This window comes from Neophocaena asiaeorientalis, unplaced genomic scaffold (assembly GCF_003031525.2).
Source record: "Neophocaena asiaeorientalis asiaeorientalis breed wild unplaced genomic scaffold, Neophocaena_asiaeorientalis_V1.1 scaffold308, whole genome shotgun sequence".
Taxonomy (NCBI): domain Eukaryota; kingdom Metazoa; phylum Chordata; class Mammalia; order Artiodactyla; family Phocoenidae; genus Neophocaena; species Neophocaena asiaeorientalis.
In genome coordinates, this window is record NW_020172768.1 from 2,615,234 (window position 1) to 2,636,793 (window position 21,560).

The window sequence follows — 21,560 nt, forward strand, 5'->3', positions numbered from 1 at the left end:
AGTGTGAAAGAGGGCTTCCCTGGCGGCGCAGTGGTTGGGAGTCCGCCTGCCGATGCAGGGGAAATATCAAAGACAACTCTTAGTTTTTGGTGTAACAGAATAAGTAAAAGTTCTGTTTCCTGAAATGGGGAAGACTGGAGCAGGGAAAACGGCTGAAGAGGAGGCTGCTCAACAGCTGTGCTTTGGCCACGGAAAGTCTGAGATCTGTGAGGGATCCGAGTACCAGTAACTAGTCGACAGTTGCATATAGGAGTCTGGAGCTGTGGGGAGAAGTCAGAGCTGAAAATGAAGGTGCTAGATGTACTAAAGCCTTGGCGCTAGATGAGCACTAAGGAAAATATGCTAGAGGAGGAAAGATACTCCAACCTTTAGACACTGAATAGAGGAGAAAGAATAATGGAGACTAAGAAGAAGGAGCCAACAAAATAAGAAGAAATCCAGGGGAATGTTGCATCTAGGGAGAAAAATGGAAAACATTTCTGGAAGAAGAGAGTAATCAACCCATCTCAAACACTGCTGAGAAACAGAGTAAGATAAGATGGCATCAGAAAGCCATGAAGAAGACCATGGGTGATATAGCAAGAACGGTTTCAGTGGAGAAGGGACAAAAGTCTGATCAGTTCAGGATAGGACGGGAAGGGAGGAAATGAAGAAACAGGCACAGAAAACTCCTTCAAGGATTTGCTATACAAGGGCGGCAGAAAAACAGAGAGAATTGCTGGGGATGGATGGATGGCAGCCATGGAAATGTTTGTTTATGTGTTTTTTTAATACAGAGATAATATAACACATTTACAAAGCCAAAAAAAGTTTCACAAAACCCAGCACTGGTAAGGATGTGCATTAAAATCACTATCATATCTCGTTGGTGAAATACAATTGGTAAATTCCTTTTGGAAGGAAAAGTATTCATTTATGCAACAAATATTTATTGAATGTTTATTATATGATGGGTACCATTCTAAGCGCTGGAGATAGAGCACTTAAATATATACATCAGTAAAAATAAGTAACAGACAAAAATGTATATCTTACATTCTGTGGGACAGGTGGAAAATAAACAAGATAAATAAGTTAGGAATATTCACAAGGTCCATGCCATCCTCCAGATATGGTTCATTCCTTCTCTGTGCTACTTCTACACCTTGGTCACTATGTACCACTGCACTCACTACTGTGCTCTGCAATTTCTCTGGTTACATATAACTCTGTCCTCTTTGAAGGCAAGAATGATGTCATATCCAACTTTGCAAATTCTAATGCCTAGCAGAAAAGAGGCACTTGATGTTTCTTAAAATGAAAGGAATACCTTAATGTAACGTAACTCCCAGAAGTACCTTAGAGAGTAGTATTTAATGAGAACTGTTATCTCTACTGAATTCAGTGTAACCTAGCTGTATTTTTACTCCTTCATTCACTTATTCATTCATATATATGATTTCAAAAATTAGCAAACATAAAGTAAGTGCCTACTGTATGCCAGGCACCATGCTACGCTAGAGATCCAAAGAGTGGTTATTATGTCGACGAATTCTCCCCTACATTCCTGCCTGGCCAGGACACAGAATCTGACTACAGAATACAACAAAACGTAATGCCAGGGTTACATTAATGACATTTTAGAAATGAGAATTCTACGTGTGTACTCATCTGTGAAAAGAAAGGTTAATTCTAACCACTGATAAAACTGGGTAGTAATACAAAGTAAGGCACCTTAAGTATGGCTTTGAATAAATCAAATATTTCCCAGGATCTGCTCACTTCTCTACACCAGGTACTCCAAAATCTCCAAGTTGCAAACTCAAGTTTATCTACATCGTGGACTATCAGTTCGAGGAATGCCTTTTAAATGTTTTCTTGCTGAGCTCTTTTTTTTTCTTTTCTTTTTTTTTGCGGTACGCGGGCCTCTCACTGTTGTGGCCTCTCCCGTTGCGGAGCACAGGCTCCGGACGCGCAGGCTCCGCAGCATGTGGGATCTTCCCGGACTGGGGCACGAGCCCGTGTCCCCTGCATCGGCAGGCGGACTCCCAACCACTGCGCCACCAGGGAAGACCTTGCTGAGCTCTTTTAAAAGTGGGAGAAATTACCCTGGTACCACCCGCTGGCAGAAGGGGCCAGCTGTGTGAAAACCTTTTTGGTTTATTTGAATTCTTCCCTTGGTTCAAGGGTAAGAACTGACACACCATTGCTAAGCAGTCATGGCAGAGTAAACATTGAAACAACTTGTTAACAGGAGGCACTTTCCTGAGGACAAGGAAGAGAGTTTCTTCCTTTTGCCAAATCTTTCCTCAACTATTTATTTATTGAAAAGCAGTGAAACAAATTCCAGAGTCAACTTAAACCCCAGCACGTGATCTAGTGAGTTACTTTACAGCTGTCCTTTAAAACATCACAGCTCATTATTGCTACCTAAATATTATCACACAGGAATGTGCCTATCTTCCTATTAGGTTAACATGCTGTCAGTTGATTTGAGAGGTTGGAAAGAAATTATGACCCTCACAGTCACTGACTAAATATTTGTTGACTTGGTTTATATTTCTCTGTGGCAAGCCTGCTCAGCTTGTTAGAAAATTGTGATATTCAGGACAACAACCTGGGTTCTGTTGCTCTACGGGTCAGGTGGCTTGAAATTATATTCAACGGTCACCAAGAGCAACCTAGGTCCAACCTCACAGACAAACATCCCTGACCATAAGCAGGGTTAGATGATGTATAAATCAGAGTATATGCATTAGCACTGCTGGAAAGTTATTCAATACCATGTCATTTTCAAAAGTACTATATTTGTCGAAAGAGGAAACTTCTTAATAATATTAGTGCTATTGCTACTTGACTAGTTAAGTTATTGGAAAACAAAAAATATATTTTAACATACATATCTAACATCTATACATAAATATATGTGTATACTATAAATGTATATAAGTATATACAATATAATTTATATACATATAAATATGTATCATTTGCCTGCATTGCTCACAAATGAACAATTTGTTTGGCCAAGTTTATCACAACTGAACAAGGTTCCTGCCATCTTCTCACACACAGATCAGTGGCCTTAACACGTATGTCACCTTTCTTACCCACAAAAATTTACCTTGGCAAGGGAGAAAGCAGCCCTAATTTCCTCTGCATAGAAACTGTTATCCCATCCTCCTATTCTGATCTGGAAACAGTGGCCAGCAGAGAAAAGGTCCACAGTAAGAGGACACCAGCCCACCCCATCACACATCACTTGCCAAGGCTGTCTGACCTCTGTTCTAGCATACGTACCATTCAAATATTCTCGTGTAAAAATTAAAAACAGAATTCGGATTTAAATCATATCAGATAGAACAGAATTCTGATTTAAATTACATTGCCATTTTTCAGACTGCAGTGTTTTTCTCGTTTAGAATTTTTTTTTAAGCATCCAATGTGGTTAACATAATGCCAGGTGATATTTTAAACAAAATATTCAAGGTTTTCTTTCACATATTCTACAGTGAATATGCTATTTTATCAAGTAGAAAACTGTTAACAGAAAGTTTCTACAAATACTCAATGACAAAGAAAATTACACATTTAGCATAAAAATGTGGAATGAACGTACAAAACAAAGGCAAGTAAGCATGAAAATTCTGTCACCTAAAAATAACACATCAATATCTCAATCCATTTTCAACTAATCCTTTTCACATGGTGTATATTTACATAACTGAAGAGCATAATATATATGGAATATAGTTTTAAATCCTGCTTTTTTCATTTATCATCTAATGATCATGTTTATTAAAATTTTTCATAAACATAATTTGTAACAGCTATAGATACTTATTGAATGTATGTATCAACACTTAATTTGCTTAGCCATTCCCTATTGGTTAGGCTCCACTTTTTTATATGTGTGTGCATATGTATATTTTTGGTTTTGTGGGTTTTTTTCGCTATTACAGATAATACTGCTGTGAGTATCTCTGTCCATAAATCTTTAACTACTCTTCTAAGTATGTCTTTAGAACTGACTTTTAAAAGTGAAATTATTGGGCCAAGGAGTAAAAACATTTTTAAGACTAAATATATAGATGGCTGAGGTTGTCGTCCAAAAAGATGGCAACAAGGCACAAGCCGATCCCCATCGACCGTCACCAGCACATGGGGGGACCCCTGCTCACCAGCATACTGTTTATTTCCTTACACTGAGGTAAGTGAAGCGTGGATATCAAACATAAATTTGAGAAATTAATTAAAATATTTTACAGGGCATAAAGCAACATTCACTGTCTAGTCTGTTAGGGGTTTCTCTAACAATATTCGAAATTTATATGAAAGTAACTGCAGAAAGAATAACAATAATGGACACCGCAGGCTACACTGATCAAACCTTGTCCATCTCTGAACTTTCAATTACAAAAAACACCATGGACACAAAAATCTCTGCTTTTTACCCAAAATTCACTTCAAGTAAGTTAAGGGGTTGTGTGTTGAGGTTGTTATACTGTGTGATTTTAATTTATAACGTGTATTTGTCTGAAAAGAAATTTGTACGCAAGAACTGCTGACAGATGCTTTCTGGCAATATTTGCTGGCATTCAAAATAGTAAGTTACCATTCATTCCCAACCATTATCCTCTCTTCCTTACTGCTTTCCGTGTCCATTAAGCATATATATACCCCTACTTCCCTAAACTACTAGAGGTAGTAAAATAACTCAAGGACTTGGACTTTAAATTGGGTTTGATCTTGTCTTACTATTGGACATTGGCAAAGGCCTGATCAATTTCCCATGTGAAAAACAGAACCATCAAGGCTTATCCAACTCACTGGTCTCAGAAGGAATTAACATGGTCATGAGGAAGTTCTACCTCCTTCCTATACTCAGAGGAAGTTAAAGGCCAACATCCATTATTTTCACTGCAGTTCTGAGTGGCTGACTTAAGTGTCTGAGAAGATGCTCAGTGGTCACTTTGCTCCCAAGAAAGCACCTGGTAGTACAGTCTCTTCAGAGTACAAAAAAAAAAAAAAAAGAACAGCTAAGTGTAGTATCCCATTCAACCTACAAATCAGGATCAGGGGATAACTCTTTCCTCCATGCGGTAAAAATCTTTTCTTTTACCCATTCTCCTTCCCATTCCCCACTCTCATATGGCCCAAATGCTGCTCCTTGAGTCCTGGCCTAAAGACTAGCTGGTATCTCCTGAGTTACAGGGCTTTCTCTAAGCCTTTCCTCCATGCCTACAGAGAAGGCAATTTGTCTTGCATTACAAACTGTACTTTTAAGCCAACCCAGGCTTAAGAGAATTTCTGTCGGCAAAGGGAAGCTAAAGGTATGCCTCGTCTCAGAATAAGAAAGGAAATAGTTCCCTAACATTTACTTAACTTATTGTTCAGGTTGTGAACTTCATGCTTTTATAACCCCTTTTCAACATGCTGCCAGAATAATCCTTTGGGGAAAGTCCTGAATTTCTAGATTTGATTCCTCTGTTTTTAAAGGAACGCCTTTGCTTTCCTAAGGATGATCAAAGCTGTCTCTCTGAACTATCCCCTCCCTAGACTCCTATATCAGACTTTCTTATAGTTTTCTTTGAGGCTTAGGGAATAACTGGGATTAATGTGTGAACAAAAACTCAGCTTTGGGATCAGTATTGTTCTTCAAAATAGAAAATTCTTTAACTTAGTTTTCTTTTTTAAAGGCATCTTTTTCTTCATGAAATAGTAATTTCCTTCTTAAAAATAAAAGATTGATTCTTACTTTCAAACCCTCTATTTCAAAACATCCTATTTCTCAATTGTTGAGAAAAAATGAGTTTTCAGAAATAACTAAACAAAAGAAAAAATAAAGCATGTCTACTTTAAATTTTTTTATTAGGTACTGATTAATTCAGCACAATTTCAATTATGGAAGTCCAACACACAATATACTTTTTTTTAACCTATTGAACCACCTTGACCTTAATCACATCCAGCTTTAAATCTCCTCTCAAAGTTTTCTTTATTCTGAATATTTGAATAATTTAGCTAAGAAGCAAACATTTCCTGCACAGATTTCTCAAAGAATCTTACTTTTTCCAAGAAATATTCATCCAGTCAATTAATTCCATACGTAGGGCATCTACTCTGGGCAAGATCCTGGGAGGGTACAAAAATGAGGAAGATGAGGAAGGTATAATTCCTGAACTAAAGGATACTGCAGCCTAATTAGGAAAAGAGGGCTTGAATTAACTTTGGAATAAAGAAAATGATAGTAAGTAAATGAGACAGTAAAAAGCATTAGAAGAATTCAAAGCAGAGGAATTCATGTTTCATTCAACAAATACTTAGTGCCTGCCTACTACGTGTCAGGCGCTGTGCTATGCTGGAAACTCAGCCAGGGAGAAAACAGGCAGGGTAGCTGCCTTCAGGAGGTTTTGAGTCAGGTGAGGACAGGTGACAACTAAAGAAGCTGTTCAAACACAGCCTCACCTAACAGAATGACTAAATGTTTTGCCACAGGGGCTCCTGTGAAGTTATTCCACGTTGCAGATGGCTTCTTTTTATTTGGTATAAACTTTTATACAACTTTTTCAATCAGAAACTAAACAATGGAACTTTGATGTTACAGCTTCGGTCAAAGACACACCCACCAGCGGGGATGCATCATTTCCACAACTGGTGGAACACTTTGCCGCTTAGCCTTTATTTCGCCATAAGGTGCTTTTGTGTGCTGTAACTTTAAGTGCCATGTGACTGCAAGATAACTACATGCCTTTAGAAGACTTCCTGTCTCCAAGTCCACTTCCCGACTCCCCCGCCTCTGAAGGACTTCCTCACCAGCCCTCCTTCACCAGTCACCACCCTCAAGTCTTCTCTTTCTCCTTTGCTGAGGACAATAAAATCACTGCAATATATTTAGGAATAAACTATTCATTTACTTTCAAAACATTGTTTATCACCTACACAAATTTGTTTTTATCGCTTAGTTGATTTATTTTTCTATCTGTGAAAGCAGTGTAGCTCTCTTGGTTTGGGAGGGAACACATGATTTTTTTTCCACCAAAATCAATGAAAATGGCTTTCACTAAGAAGCGAGGCTTTTCAGTGGAATTCCCTGGCGGGCCGGTGGTAAGGACACAGTGCTTTCACTGCCGTGGCCCCGGTTCAATCCCTGGTTGGGGAACTAAGATCCTGCAAGCCACAGGGCGTGGCGAAAAAGAAAGCAGCAGCAGCAAGGCTTTTAAGAAATAAAGGTTTTCAGGAATTAAAGTACGTAAGTGAGGAAGGGATAGGTGAGCCACAGAATAAAGCAAGTACAGGTGCTACAGGAAAAACAGAAGGGTTACCCAACCAAGACTCAGAGGCTGAGAAGATTTCCCAGAGGCAACAATGATTCGGTGAATCAGATGGAGAAGTTTGGGAGGAGGGAGGACAAGCAACAGGAGGGACGTATTCCAAGCAGAAGGAAGAGTCTGTGTGCAGAACCAGAGGCAGAGAGCAAGGAAGAATGGGCTGGAGAGGAGAGTAAGGACGGGATTGACAGGTGACAGGTAAGGCACGTAGGTGAGTAGAAGCTAGAGCATAAAGAACAAAATAAATTAGGTTAGGGTGCTTGGCTTTTTCCCTGAGAGAGGAGTATTAACAGCTTTTAAGCAGGCCAGGGACAAGATCAGACTTGTGCCTTTGAAAAATCATTTACACTGCAATGTGGAGGATGACTGAAGAGGGGTTAGGAGGCTGCTGTGAAAGAGAATGGGGACCTGTACTAGAGAAATATCAGGGGATAAATGTAAAAGATTTAAAAAGTGTTAAGACATGGACATAAAAGCTACTGGGTTGGCCAAAAGGTTCGTTGGGTTTTTTTCCATAAGATGGCTCTAGTAACACTTAGTTGTCTTTAACTTCATTCGAAACAATTTTGTTAGATTGTACGTGACAGCTGTCATATCAGCATGTGTTTAAAAAAAGATTTATAAAAATTGGTGAATTTTTGTGTAGCCATATTTAGGAGGTAGAATTGAAGAGGACCTGGATAGTGAATGATGTGCATTGGGAAGGAATACATCTCTTAGACGTCTTTGGAATCCATCGTCTGTCTGCTTCTGTTTCCCTACTGCTTTGGCCATAAATAAAGGCATGAAACCTGCTGTCCAGATCTCTCATTTGGACAAGCGAGTTCGTGGATGCCGTGCCTTCACTAAGACAGGAAACGCACAGAAGCAGCAGGGCTCTCCGTGGTTTGTTGTTGCTGTTTGGAGGGTAGCAGAGAATGGAGAGGATGCATCTTAAGGTGTAGAGCTAATGAGCTGAGTTGGAGAGAAGAGAAGCTCTAAGAAAGACCTGGCAGGCAAGCGGAAAGAAGCCTGAGTGCTTAGGAGGGACGAGGGAGGCTTCTGCACACAGAGGAACTGTTATCCCTACAGGGGAGGGGCCTCGAGCTGAAGCCTAAAAATAAAATACAATACAATCGCCTTTCAAGGGGCAGCCATTCCTCACTCAGAATAACTCATATTATCAATACTACTAATAAAAAAGACTTTTGTAACAAAAAAGGAAAAGACAGAAAATGATATTCCAGGGATGGAATCAGACACTCAGACTTCCTAAAAATGAGTTTCCAAATGTCGCTGAATTTCACACCCATATACCTTTCAAAGGTACCACAGTGTAGGGTAACCAGATGCATTCCTTCACTAAAGCCTCTGATCAGTGACAGTCTTCATGCTGCCCACATGGGGTCCCGAGAAATGAGAGTAACAGCTGGCAGGCATCCTTCAGTGGTCTGACTGGAGGCGTGGGTAGGGGCAGGTGGAGGCGGAGGAAAGGAGAAGGGAAGAAAGTGCTTCCCTAAGTTCGGTGGCAACAAATACACCCTCTGAGAGTCAGCATGTTCATCTCTGGGGGCTATTCTCGGTGCTTTTAGAGACTAGAGAATCCCTTCAAGCAGTCACGTGCAACTGACAAGGACGCGTCGTCCTCCGACCTGCCTCATAGCTGGGACGCAGGACGAGGAACGTATGTATCTTGTGAAAGTAGAGCTGCAGAATGTCCAACACCTGGCAACCAGTCGACAACTGGCAGAACTCTCTTCTCACCAGAACTCAGTCCTCCTTGCCGTGAGAAATGCAGCACTCTCGGCGGTCCCTGCTTCATGAGCTCGGAAGGAACACGCAGTCATGAGGCTCAACATTTTTTAAAACGTTGACACCTACAGACTTCACAACCTTCCCCCACTTCTCCTGAGTCTCAATCAAGTCAGCCAAGCATGCACACTGATCCTGCTGCTTGCAGAAGCATTTCCTTTCACTGTGGACCATCAAACGTCAAGGAAGAAAATGGAAGTGACTTGGAGTTATGGCACCAAAAAGGCCAAACGAGCAAAGAAATAATCAACTCCACATGAGCCACTTCAGCTCCAACACAATGAAAAGGGCCTAGGACTAACCCCAGGAAGGGTCACGGAGATCAAAGGTCACAAGCAGAAAAAGGCAACAGTGAGGGGCTGCCAGCTGCAATAGGAGTCAATGTGGTCTTAATTACACTCCGAAAGGGAAGGGGTCTGAGTGAGAGCCAGTTGGGTTCTATTCACAATATTTGTGTGTTTAAAAAAAAAAAAAGTCAAGTGTTCCTGTTCCACTGTCTTTCAAAGAGGCTATTTCTTCCTGCTTCTAGAGCACAGGAAACCAAGAATTGCAGAGATAAGATAATTCTGGCATCCACAGTGAGCTGTACAGGAGCGTTAAAAATATTTAAAATCACAGCTGCATACAGACAGTGAAATTCTAAAAAGTGACTTGGGAGAGATTATTAAAAACACAAAATACAGCAAGTTTCAAGGGGATTACTCTGCAAGCATCACAGAATCAACACTTGCCACAAATCCAACTCTCAGTAGATGTTCAGGTTTGTCATTGGAATTGGCTTCATGGGAAAAAATAAGAGAGCGACGGTAACCACAAAACACACGCCAAATGCAAAATCTTAAGTTTGCAAGGAACTAGCTAACCCTGAACAGGGTGATATTATAAAGATCCAGACAGACACCTGGCTAACCGCCTTTGATGGAGAATGAGGAGGAGGAAAGTGACGACATTTAAAGAAGAGCTCTAGATGATGTGTTAGGTAATAAAATTAATAGAGTTGTTAATAAGGCCAATGCCTTGCTCAGACCTTACCAAATGGAACAAATTTTCCCAGGCCATGATGAAAGACACCCTCATGGGGTTTGGTTTAGATTGCATTTTCATAACAAGGAAATAAGAACTGAAGGAGAAACTCGTTTCCATGAAATATATTCTAATGTATACAAACACTGAGGGAAAAGCAAAATAAGAAAAATTTAGAAATCTAAGAAAAAATATCTTTGCTGCAAACAAACTTAAATCAATGCTGGTTGAGCACTGGACCTCCTTCAGGATGATTTTTATATTATATGACCTGCTGAATTATGAGTTTCCTAGAGACCTGGAACATAGTGATACTAGCTTCCAAGTACCTCTTCCATCTTTAAACTTGGCTGCATAAATTAACTGAAGGGGTCTAGATTTCTCAGGAGGCCTGCTTTGTTCAAGCTGGTGATGGGAATTAGGTCAGACACGGCTTCATCAAAGCTGTCACAGCACCGTGTCCGTGCACCAAGCACTGAGAATGGGACTCTTCAAACACGTTCGTAAGTTGGCACACAAGTCAGTCACAGATTCCTGTGCAGTTAGTACGCGATCCCCACAAACAGATTGAGAAACCTAAAAGTAAGTAAAAATGCACATTGGTCTATAGAAAGAAAACTTGCATTCCCAGAAGCTTTGATAGACAGATAAAATCAAAGAAATGATCAAGATACAATGTCTTGATGAAGTGAAAACAGAAAAAGAGATCAATTAAGACTGGGATATCTTTCTAAACACAGCACAATACAGCATGAAGTTTTAGTCCAACTGGAGAGCCTGAGATGCAGTTTTAGCATTGGGTCCAGCCTGTCCACCAGAAATGAAGCAAAGCTTGTTGGAACAACTCTGCTGGGCTGCATGTGTGTCAAGCAAGAGCAGCTGCTTCGTGACATTATATTGGGCAACAGTAAACAGGATGGTCCAAAGAAAGGATTCAAGGACACACTGATACAGGAGACACACACACACATATACAATACACACAGATACCACTGGAAAGCCGTAGCAGCAGATAGACCCAAACCGGAAGACAGATAAACTTATTCTAACGATGCTCCTCTTTGCAAAACCTTTCTGAAAATCCTTTGTTAATCATTTTCAGTGTCCATGTATAAACAAGGTATAAAAATAATCTCATTAGGTTATAATTACACCTGACTTTTAACCCCACATAGTCTTAACTCTATCAGCATCACCCAGTTAATTCATTAATGGTTAGTTCCCAAAAACTCAAGAACACCAAAAATTTTTTTAAAGTGCCATAAGAAGTAAAGATAATTCCAAAAGAACCCCAAATTACTCAGTACAGTAACAGCAATGAGAGATTAAATATACAGCTTCCTGAAGAGACAGACTTCTTTAAAGATACAATTCTCATTTGAATATTTAAGTTCTGATACATTTCTTTTTTTTTTTTTTTTTTTTATACATTTCTTAAATACTTCATGTCACACTATTCATGTCATAGCTGACATTTGTAGAATACAGGTTATATGTTGATACATCCATGTACCTTGTAAGCTGGAATTTTAAGGACTTATTGGCTTCTATGCACAACTTGAGGAGTTTTTGTTTTGTTGGTGAGATTTAGAAGAGAGTTAAAACTTTATTCGTTACATAATGAAGATGATTAATTTAGGGCTTAAAAGTATAAGAGTGCTGTGGATTGGATCCTTAGCTTAATTTTCTAAAATCTCTTCATTCAACCCTTTTTCTAAGACAAATTATGAGTGGAGTTGGAAGCTGTAGCCTAAAAACACAAAAAGCAGTTTCTTGTTCATTTATACCACAAAAATGTATTGAGTACATATATTCAAGGTAGCTGGGCGGAGGGGAGATAACATAGAAGTAGAATAAGATAACAGAGACCAGACCTTGATCTCATTTCTTAATCTCTGAATCTTTAACTCTTGAACTGCATATAAACAATAGCATTTAAAAGTTTTTTGAGGTATAAAAAAGTTTCCAAAAGTGACAGGAGTCTGAATTTTTTAAATAACGTATTTTTAAATATTTAATAAGTATATTTTAAATATATATTTTTAAAAATTAATAGCTGGTGGTCTACAGTGATGTATTTCTTTTTCCTAGAAAATGTTAGTCAGAACATTTACTAATTTAATGTGGCTTAGGTTCTATCTACAAGTGGGGAGAAAAAAAACCCACATTTTTTTCCCCAGCTTTAGGATTCTATGACACACATTTTACAAGTGCTGTGTTTAAATGAAAAATCACTTAAAAGCTTGTATGCACCTCTTACATTAGTTTTGCCTCATCTTTGGCAGACTCCCAAAATGACTGAACTAATGAAAGAGGAAAGGGGGAGTAAAAACAGCAAAGGTATCCAAAATCAACAAAATTTCAGCTCCAAAAATTAAGGCAAAAGCATATAGTTCAGCACTCCAGGTTGCAAGCAAAAAAACAGACTGTTCGTGTTCACTCTTATTAAAAAAAAAAAAAAAAAGCCAAGCTGAAAAAGAAGCAGGAGAGTAGTTTACGATTTCATTGTAAGAACTTGGAGAGGCGGCCCCTTTACTTTGTTTTCAGGTAAAGAAACTGGAGAAATTTCCCTAGCAAACTTTCCTGCTTTGTGAAAGGGTCACCCACCATCTTACAGTCAAATTATCTGTGAGGTTTTCACAGAATTCTTGAACCACTGTTAGAAAACATGTACATAATGGAAAAGACAGGCCTTCTCACGAAAACTCAGGGTTTACCTTAGCAAAGAACCATTGGTTACGAAGCAAACAGCGATGGCAATTTGAAAACTACTTCGTCATCAAGCTTTCCAAGAACTTACATTTAAAATGCTTCATAACTCCTCATAATCGTCTTCTTTTTCTCTTCCCAGCTTCCCTGCCAACCTGAGTAAGGACTTAAGAGGAAAGGCCCAGATGGCAGGTGTGGGTGTTCCAAAACATCAGATATTATTTTGTTTATTTGAATTACATTCTTTGCTTGAACAGCCTCAGGGTACAAATAAAACATACTACTAATTAAAATAACCAACAGCAGGACTAATAAAACATCTGAAAAGCAGCTTTTATAGAGGGAGAGACTTTTTAGGTGTTTGCCTCCTGACCTCAGTATACGGAACAATGAAGGTACACTTCAAACTAAGTGAGGCATTTCCATTTCTGTTGGGGAAGGATAAAAAGTCAACTTTTAAGTCTGTGGTCAGAGAGAGAATCCTACTCAACACTGATGCATCCTAAACACGTGGGCATAAATCTTACAGATGGAAAAACATCTAGCATGAGACACAGCAAAGAAGCCATATCCAATTTGGATAATCGTACACTGATAGTTTACTAAATTTAATCTACAGCAATGGTTCCCAGACTTTTCAATTTCAATAACCAGGAATATCTAAAAATAAAACAAACACCAGTATGTCCCATGTAAGAGTGCCAACCATTTACAAAGTTAAAAAAAAAAAAGAAAGAAAGGAAAAGAAGAACTGCCATCTACGATCATAGTTTCATTGGATCAGAACAAAATGTAGGCCAAAAAGTAATTTCAGAATAAATTTAGCTTTAGGAAGTAATCACTACATGTCTTTTGGTTGGCTGTTTCTCATTTTACTCCAAACAAATATAAAATTATAAACCACGTTGGTTTGAAGAGCAATGTTGAGAAACAATCTAAAGACTTAAGTTTTCACTGCCTTAAATCAGTAGATTATGTTATAACAGCTCATCACCAACATTTGGTTTCAAAATAGGCTGAATCACATGTCCCTTAACGGAGCATTAAACATAGATATCCCTTAGCTTTTCATCCTGAATGACAACCAACAAATTTCCCAAAAGGAGTGTTTTCACTCTTCGTAGTACTGACAGGTTTCTGCCACTCAAAAAGACCCCCTGCTCCCAGTGCCACCCCTACTTTTCCTTATTAACACTCCTCCCCAAAACAGGCCAAACTTTTAGAACTTATTGGGAAACTGTTGTTTCAGAGGCGGGAACCTTGTCCTATACATCCCTACATTCAACTCACAAAATTCCCGTCGTCCCCTTGCTTTCTCTGTAGATCGTTCTTAAACGTACTTCTCTCCTCTTACAGTAACGGCCTTGACGTTCATTTTAATCTGATTCCTCCTGAGTAAACACTGTAGCCAAGGAGGAGTCATGCAGAGAAAGTACAGAATTTGGTTTTACCTGACGCATTATACCGTGAAAAAAAAGAACTAGGCTAGATATTTATATCTAAAGACTTAAGACATAAATGTAAAAAATTTCTACCAGACCTGGATTAAACACTAGTTTGTCAGTTCCGTGAGGGAAGGGAACCGTGTCTACTTTGCTCACCGCTGTATATCCAACACCTGGGAAGTATCCTGCACAAAATGAGTGCTTAATGAATGTCGATAAATGAATAAACGGACACTGAGAGAAACGCAGCAACGGTTCCTAGGAATTACGACATGTCTTAACACACTACTAATTTAATATGTTTAAAAACATTCTAGTAAACCAAAAGAGAAATGATTGGAACGGTCTAACACTCTAAAACGATGTTGAAGGGAATCAGCACTAAAGCTTTATGATCTGTCCACTGAGTTTCTTTGGTCTTCTACAGGAGCGAACACTCATTTACTTACCTTTTGTGATGTCAGTTTTTAAAAATCAATAGCTAATAGATATATAACATACAATTTGATAGGTACTGAGGCCAAATGACTATCAAAGTACATGATGTAGCAGCACAGAAAAGCCATACACAAAAATGAAAAGAGTTCAAATAATGCATGTTATCAAGAGGTCCTTTTAAATCTAAGAGGAAAAAAAGGTACTAGAGCTAACACCAGAAGCCCTGTTACTTTGCTCACCAACAGCAGTGACTCGGTAGTCAGCAAAATATTCATCGTAAGCACTCTAAACAGTGGGTAAATGGAAATCTTACTTTCAGGATCGCCACAAGGATTTGTAGCTAAAACAAATACAGCAGACTCTCTTCACACACTTACGACAGAGATCGGTGTTACAGACTAAAATATCAGGTTTTTAATAATACATAGGCATGTTTCCTGCAATGGGATATGAACTTTTGTATAGTCAAAATCATGTAACCAAAATCCTACCACACGATGCTATTTCTAAATAGGAAGATAACTCTCTAGGAAACAGTTCAAATATACATAAAGAGTACTGGCCAAATTAACTGGGTCAAACCACAAAGAGGTTTATAAATTTCCCTAAAACCATCAAGTCAATCTGTCTCACATCTTGTCAACACCTTTTCTTAGGTCCAGAATTTGGTAAATAAATACCTAAGGAAAACCACATACATTTTTTAAAGCAATCTGCCGCAACGCTGATTTGATTTATACATACACGTCAGGTAGATTAGTCATTCCCTGTCAATATCAGGCAATATCAACTTGCTAATTTATTCACATAAATAAATAAGTTTGTCTTTAGGATAACTAATAATAAAATTAGGATTTTAAAAATATTGTACAAGTATTGAAATCAGAGCTACCAGAGAAAGATTCAAATGTTTTAGCCAGTACATCTCAGTCACCTTTTTGTCCCAGCACAAGAGAGTAATGATACATTCCCAGTGGTAATCCCGGGTCATTTGGAAATGATTTTAGAAAGCAGGTCTCTACATGCAGTGTGAAAAACCTTGCCAAAGAATTCTGAAACTCTTTGCCACCCTTGCCTCTTGCTTTCACTAGGCAGAAAATTGCTTTGTGTAGAAATACATACATTTATAGATAGATATAATACAGATACATATATATATATATATATATATATATAGTGAAAGCGCCGAGTCCTAACCACTGGACCACCAGGGAATTCCCCAAACATCTGTCTTATGTGATTAATTATTCCAAAGAATAATGACAGCTACCAATTATTAAGTTCATGGGTGAAAGAGTTGACGTATATCATTACCCGTCCTCACAACAACCTTAAAGATAAGTATTATTTCCATTTTACAAAGGAGGAAACAGAAATGCAGATAGTTCCCCAAGATTTCACAACTGATAAATGACAGAGGAGGTGAGATCTGAACCCAGGGAGAGCCCAGGACAAGCCCAGGCCTCCGCTTCACCCATTCTACACGCAGCTTCTTGAATAAAAGGAAAGGCTTGAGTACAGGTCTCTTTATGTCCATTTAATTCACTGTGAATCTATAGCCACTTCTCACTCTGGAAGGATTCTTAAACCTACCAGGTTTTAGGTCTTTTTCTCTATTTTAGTTCTAATCTACAGATGAATTTTTGAAGGTATGAAAAGTGTTTGTTTTTTTAATTTCACTGTGTTTCTGCACTGCTGAAACTTACATTATTGTAAACTTACTCCGGCTCATTGGCCAGAAAATGAAGACATGACACAAGATTTCAGTACACAATGTACATTTGTGTTTTTGAATCATATCTATGACATGTGAAGGTCAAATGATGTTACAGAATACCATACAAAGAAAGTTTCTGAAACAGGTGAAAAGAAAAAGTAGGAGTTGTAAATCATCTTCTAGCTCATGGCAGCATAAGCGCGCCAAACTTGAAAAGCATACGACATAGCAGATGGTATGACACAACATTAGGAACACATGTATAACAAAGATCCCACATTACTATGGCTCATCAACAATAAGCAAATATTAATGCACACATGCACTTCATCAAATGGGTTTTTAATTATATATGAGGGTGTATTATATATGAGGGTGAACTTTTAAAGTGACTGGCCCACAAAATAGTGGACGAGTAGTTAATAACAAGCCATTATTAAGAAGAAAAAATAATGTTAAACATGCTTAAAATAAAAAGAATCAAATCACAGTGCAACTAAGCGAAAGCAATCAAATACAAAGGTTAAAGTAAAAGAAACTGATCCAGTATGGAGTCAGATTTGTTCTTCCTTATTACACACTGAGTTTCTGCAATGGACCAGGCACTGTAATAGGCACTAGAGAAACAAGGATATTCCCTGTCCTCAAGGATCTTCCCTTCTGGTTTGTGAGGAAATGCCGTGTGACTGACAGAGTCTTGGTGCTCTGGCCAGGTGTCAGGCCTGAGCCTCTGAGGTGGGAGAGCCGAGTTCAGGACACTGGACCACCAGAGACCTCCCAGCCCCACTTAATATCAACTGGTGAGAGCTCTCCCAGAGATCTCCGTCTCAATACTAAGAACCAGCTTCACTCAACGACAAGCAAGATCCAGTGCTGGACACCCCATGCCAAACAACTAGCAAGACAGGAACACAACCCCACCCATTAGCATAGACGATGCCTAAAATCATAATAAGTTCACAGACACCCCAAAACACACAACCAGACGCAGTCCTGCCCACCAGAAATAGAAGAACCATCCTCATCCACCAGAACACACATACCAGTCCCCTCCACCAGGAAGCCTACACAACCCACTGAAACAACCTTATCCACTGGGGGCAGACACCAAAAACAATGGGAACTACAAACCTGCAGGCTGTGAAAAGGAGACCCCAAACACAGTAAGTTAAGCAAAATGAGAAGACAGAGAAATATGTGGCAGATGAAGAAGCAAGTTAAAAACCAACCAGACCAAAGAAATGAAGAGGAAATAGGCAGTCTACCTGAAAAAGAATTCAGAGTAATGATAGTAAAGATGATCCAAAATCTTGGAAATAGAATGAAGAAAATACAAAAAACGTTTAGGAAGCACCTAGAAGAACTAAAGAGCAAACAAACAACAATGAACAACACAATAAATGAAATTAAAAATTCTCTAGAAGGAATCAATAGCAGAATAACTGGGGCAGAAGAACGGATAAGTGACTTGGAAGATAGAATAGTGGAAATAACTACCGCAGAGCAGAATAAAGAAAAAAGAATGAAGAGAATTGAGGACAAGCACAGAGACCTCTGGGACAACATTAAATGCACCAACATTCAAATTATAGGGGTCCCAGAAGAAGAAGAGAAAAAGAAAGGGACTGAGAAAATATTTGAAGAGATTATAGTTGAAAACTTCCCTAATATGGGAAAGGAAAAAGTCAATCAAGTCTAGGAAGCACAGAGAGTCCCATACAGGATAAATCGAAGGAGAAACATGCCAAGACACATATTAAGCAAACTATCAAAAATTAAATACAAAGAAAAAATATTAAAAGCAGCAAAGGAAAAACAACAAATAACATACAAGGGAATCCCCATAAGGTTAACAGCTGATCTCTGAGCAGAAACTCTGCAAGCCAGAAGGGAGTGGCAGGACATATTTAAAGTGATGAAAGGGAAAAACCTACAACCAAGATTACTCTACCCAGCAAAGATCTCATTCAGATTTGACGGAGTAATTAAAAACTATAGAGACAAGCAAAAGCTAAGAGAGGGCTTCCCTGGTGGCGCAGTGGTTGGGAGTCCGCCTGCCGATGCAGGGGACACGAGTTTGTGCCCAGTCCGGGAGGATCCCACATGCCACGGAGTGGCTAAGCCCGTGAGCCATGGCCACTGAGCCTGCGCGTCCGGAGCCTGTTCTCCACAACGGGAGAGGCCACAGCAGTGAGAGGCCCACGTACTGCAAAAAGAATGCAAGGATTCTTCAATATATGCAAATCAATCAATGTGATACACCATATTAACAAATTGAAGGGGAAAAACCATATGATCATCTCAATAGATGCAGAAAAAGCCTTCGACAAAATTCAACACCCATTTATGGTAAAAACTCTCCAAAAAGTAGGCATAGAGGGAACTTACATCAAAATAATAAAGGTTGTATATGACAAACCCACAGCCAACATCGTTCTCAATGGTGAAAAACTGAAAGCATTTCCTCTAAGATCAGGAACAAGACAAAGTTGCCCACTCTCACCACTATTATTCAACAAAGGTTTGGAAGTTTTAGCCACAGCAATCAGAGAAGAAAAGGAAATAAAAGGAATCCATTTTGGAAAAGAAGAAGTAAAACTGTCACTGTTTGCAGATGACATGATATTAAACAGAGAATCCTAAATATGCTACCAGAAAACTACTAGAGCTAATCAATGAATTGGGTAAAGTAGCAGGATACAAAATTAATGCACAGAAATCTCTTGCATTCCTATACACTAATGATGAAAAATCTGAAAGAGAAATTAAGGAAACGCTCCCATTTACCATTGCAACAAAAAGAATAAAATACCTAGGAATAAACCTACCTAAGGAGACAAAAGACCTATATGCAGAAAACTATAAAACACTGATGAAAGAAATTAAAGATGATACAAACAGATGGAGAGATATACCATGTTCTTGGATTGGAAGACTCAACATTGTGAAAATGACTATACTACCCAAAGCAATCTACAGATTCAATGCAATCCCTATCAAATTACCAATGGCATTTTTCAAAGAACTAAAACAAAAAATTTCACACAAAAGACCCCGAATAGCCAAAGCAATCTTGAGAACGAAAAACGGAGCTGGAGGAATCAGGCTCCCTGACTTCAGACTATACTACAAAGCTACAGTAATCAAGACAATATAGTATTGGCACAAAAACAGAAATATACATCAATGGAACAGGATAGAAATCCCAGAGATAAACCCATGCACATATGGTCACCTTATCTTTGATAAAGGAGGCAAGACTATACAATGGAGAAAACACAGCCTCTTCAGTAAGTGGTGCTGGGAAAACTGGACAGCTACATGTAAAAGAATGAAATCAGAACACTTCCTAACACGATACACAAAAATAAACTCATAATGAATTAAAGAGGGCTTCCCTGGTGGTGCAATGGTTAAGAATCTGCCTGCCAATGCAGGGGACATGGGTTCAAGCCCTGGACCAGAAAGATCCCACATGCCTCGGAGCAACTAAGCCCATGCACCACAACTACTGAGCCTGTGCTCTAGAGCCCGCGAGCCACAACTACTGTAGCCCCCACACCTAGAGCCCATGCTCCGCAACAAAAGAAGCCACCACAATGAGAAGCCCATGCACCACAGCTAAGAGTAGCCCCCACTTGCCCCAATTAGAGAAAGCCCGCGCATAGCAACAAAATACCCAACACAGCCAAAATAAATAAATAAGTTAATTTTAAAAGAATGGACTAAAGACCTAAATGTAAGGCCAGACACTATAATACTCTTAGAGGAAAACACAGGCAGAATACTCTATGACATAAATCACAGCAAGATCCTTTTTGACCCACCTCCTAGAGAAATGGAAATAAAAACAAAAATAAACAAATGGGACCAAATGAAACTTAAAAGCTTTTGCACAGCAAAGGAAACCAGAAACAAGAGAAAAAGACAACCTTCAGAATGGGAGAAAATATTTGCAAACGAAGCAACGAACAAAGGATTAATCTCCAAAATATACAAGCAGCTCATGCAGCTCAATATCAGAAAAACAAACAACCGAATCCAGAAATGGGCAGAAGACCTAAATAGACATTTCTCCAAAGAAGATATACAGATTGCCAACAAACACATGAAAAGATGCTCAACATCACTAATCATTAGAGAAATGCAAATCAAAACTACAATGAGGTATCACCTCATAGCAGTCAGAATGGCCATCATCAAAAAATCTACAAACAATAAATGCTGGAGAGGGTGTGGAGAAAAGGAAACCCTCCTGCACTGTTGGTGGGAATGTAAATTGATACAGCTACTATGGAGAACAGTATGGAGGTTCCTAAAAAACTAAAACTGGAACTACCATATGACCCAGCAATCCCACTACTGGGCATATACCCTGAGAAAACCATAATTCAGAAAGTGTCATGTACCACAACGTTCATTGCAGCTCTATTTACAATAGCCAGGACATGGAAGCAACCTAAGAGTCCATCGACAGATGAATGGATAAAGAAGATGTAGCACATATATACCATGGAATATTACTCAGCCATAAAAAGAAACGGAATTGAGTTACTTTTAGTGAGGTGGATGGACCTAGAGTCTGTCATACAGAGTGAAGTAAGTCAGAAAGAGAAAAAGAAATACCGTATGCTAACACATATATATGGAATCTAAAAAAAAAAAAAAAAGGTTCTGAAGACCCTAGGGGCAGTACAGGAGTAAAGACGCAGACGTAGAGAATGGACTTGAGGACACCGGGAGGGGGAAGGATAAGCTGGGACAAAGTGAGAGAGTGGCACTGACATATATACACTACCAAATGTAAAATAGATAGCTAGTGGGAAGCAACCGCATAGCATAGGGAGACCAGCTCGGTGCTTTGTGACCACCTAGAGGAGTGGGATAGGGAGGGTGGGAGGGAGAAGCAAGAGGGAGGGGATATGGGGATATATGTGTACGTATAGCTGATTCACTTTGTTATACAGCACAAACTAACACAACAATGTAAAGCAATTATACTCCAATAAAGATGTTTAAAAAAAAAAGAATCAAATCAAACAAACACGTAAAATATGAAACAAGCAAAAATATCTTCCTACTATTAAACTCAATACTGACAACATAAAAAAAATTTTTTTTAAGATT

At 38.9% G+C, this 21,560-nt stretch overlaps 1 protein-coding gene across 1 annotated transcript in view; it reads right to left on the bottom strand.

Annotated features, from left to right (window-relative positions):
• CDON (cell adhesion associated, oncogene regulated) overlaps window positions 1-21,560 on the bottom strand; it is a 99,746-nt gene that overhangs the window by 61,367 nt on the left and 16,819 nt on the right. The window lies entirely within an intron of this gene.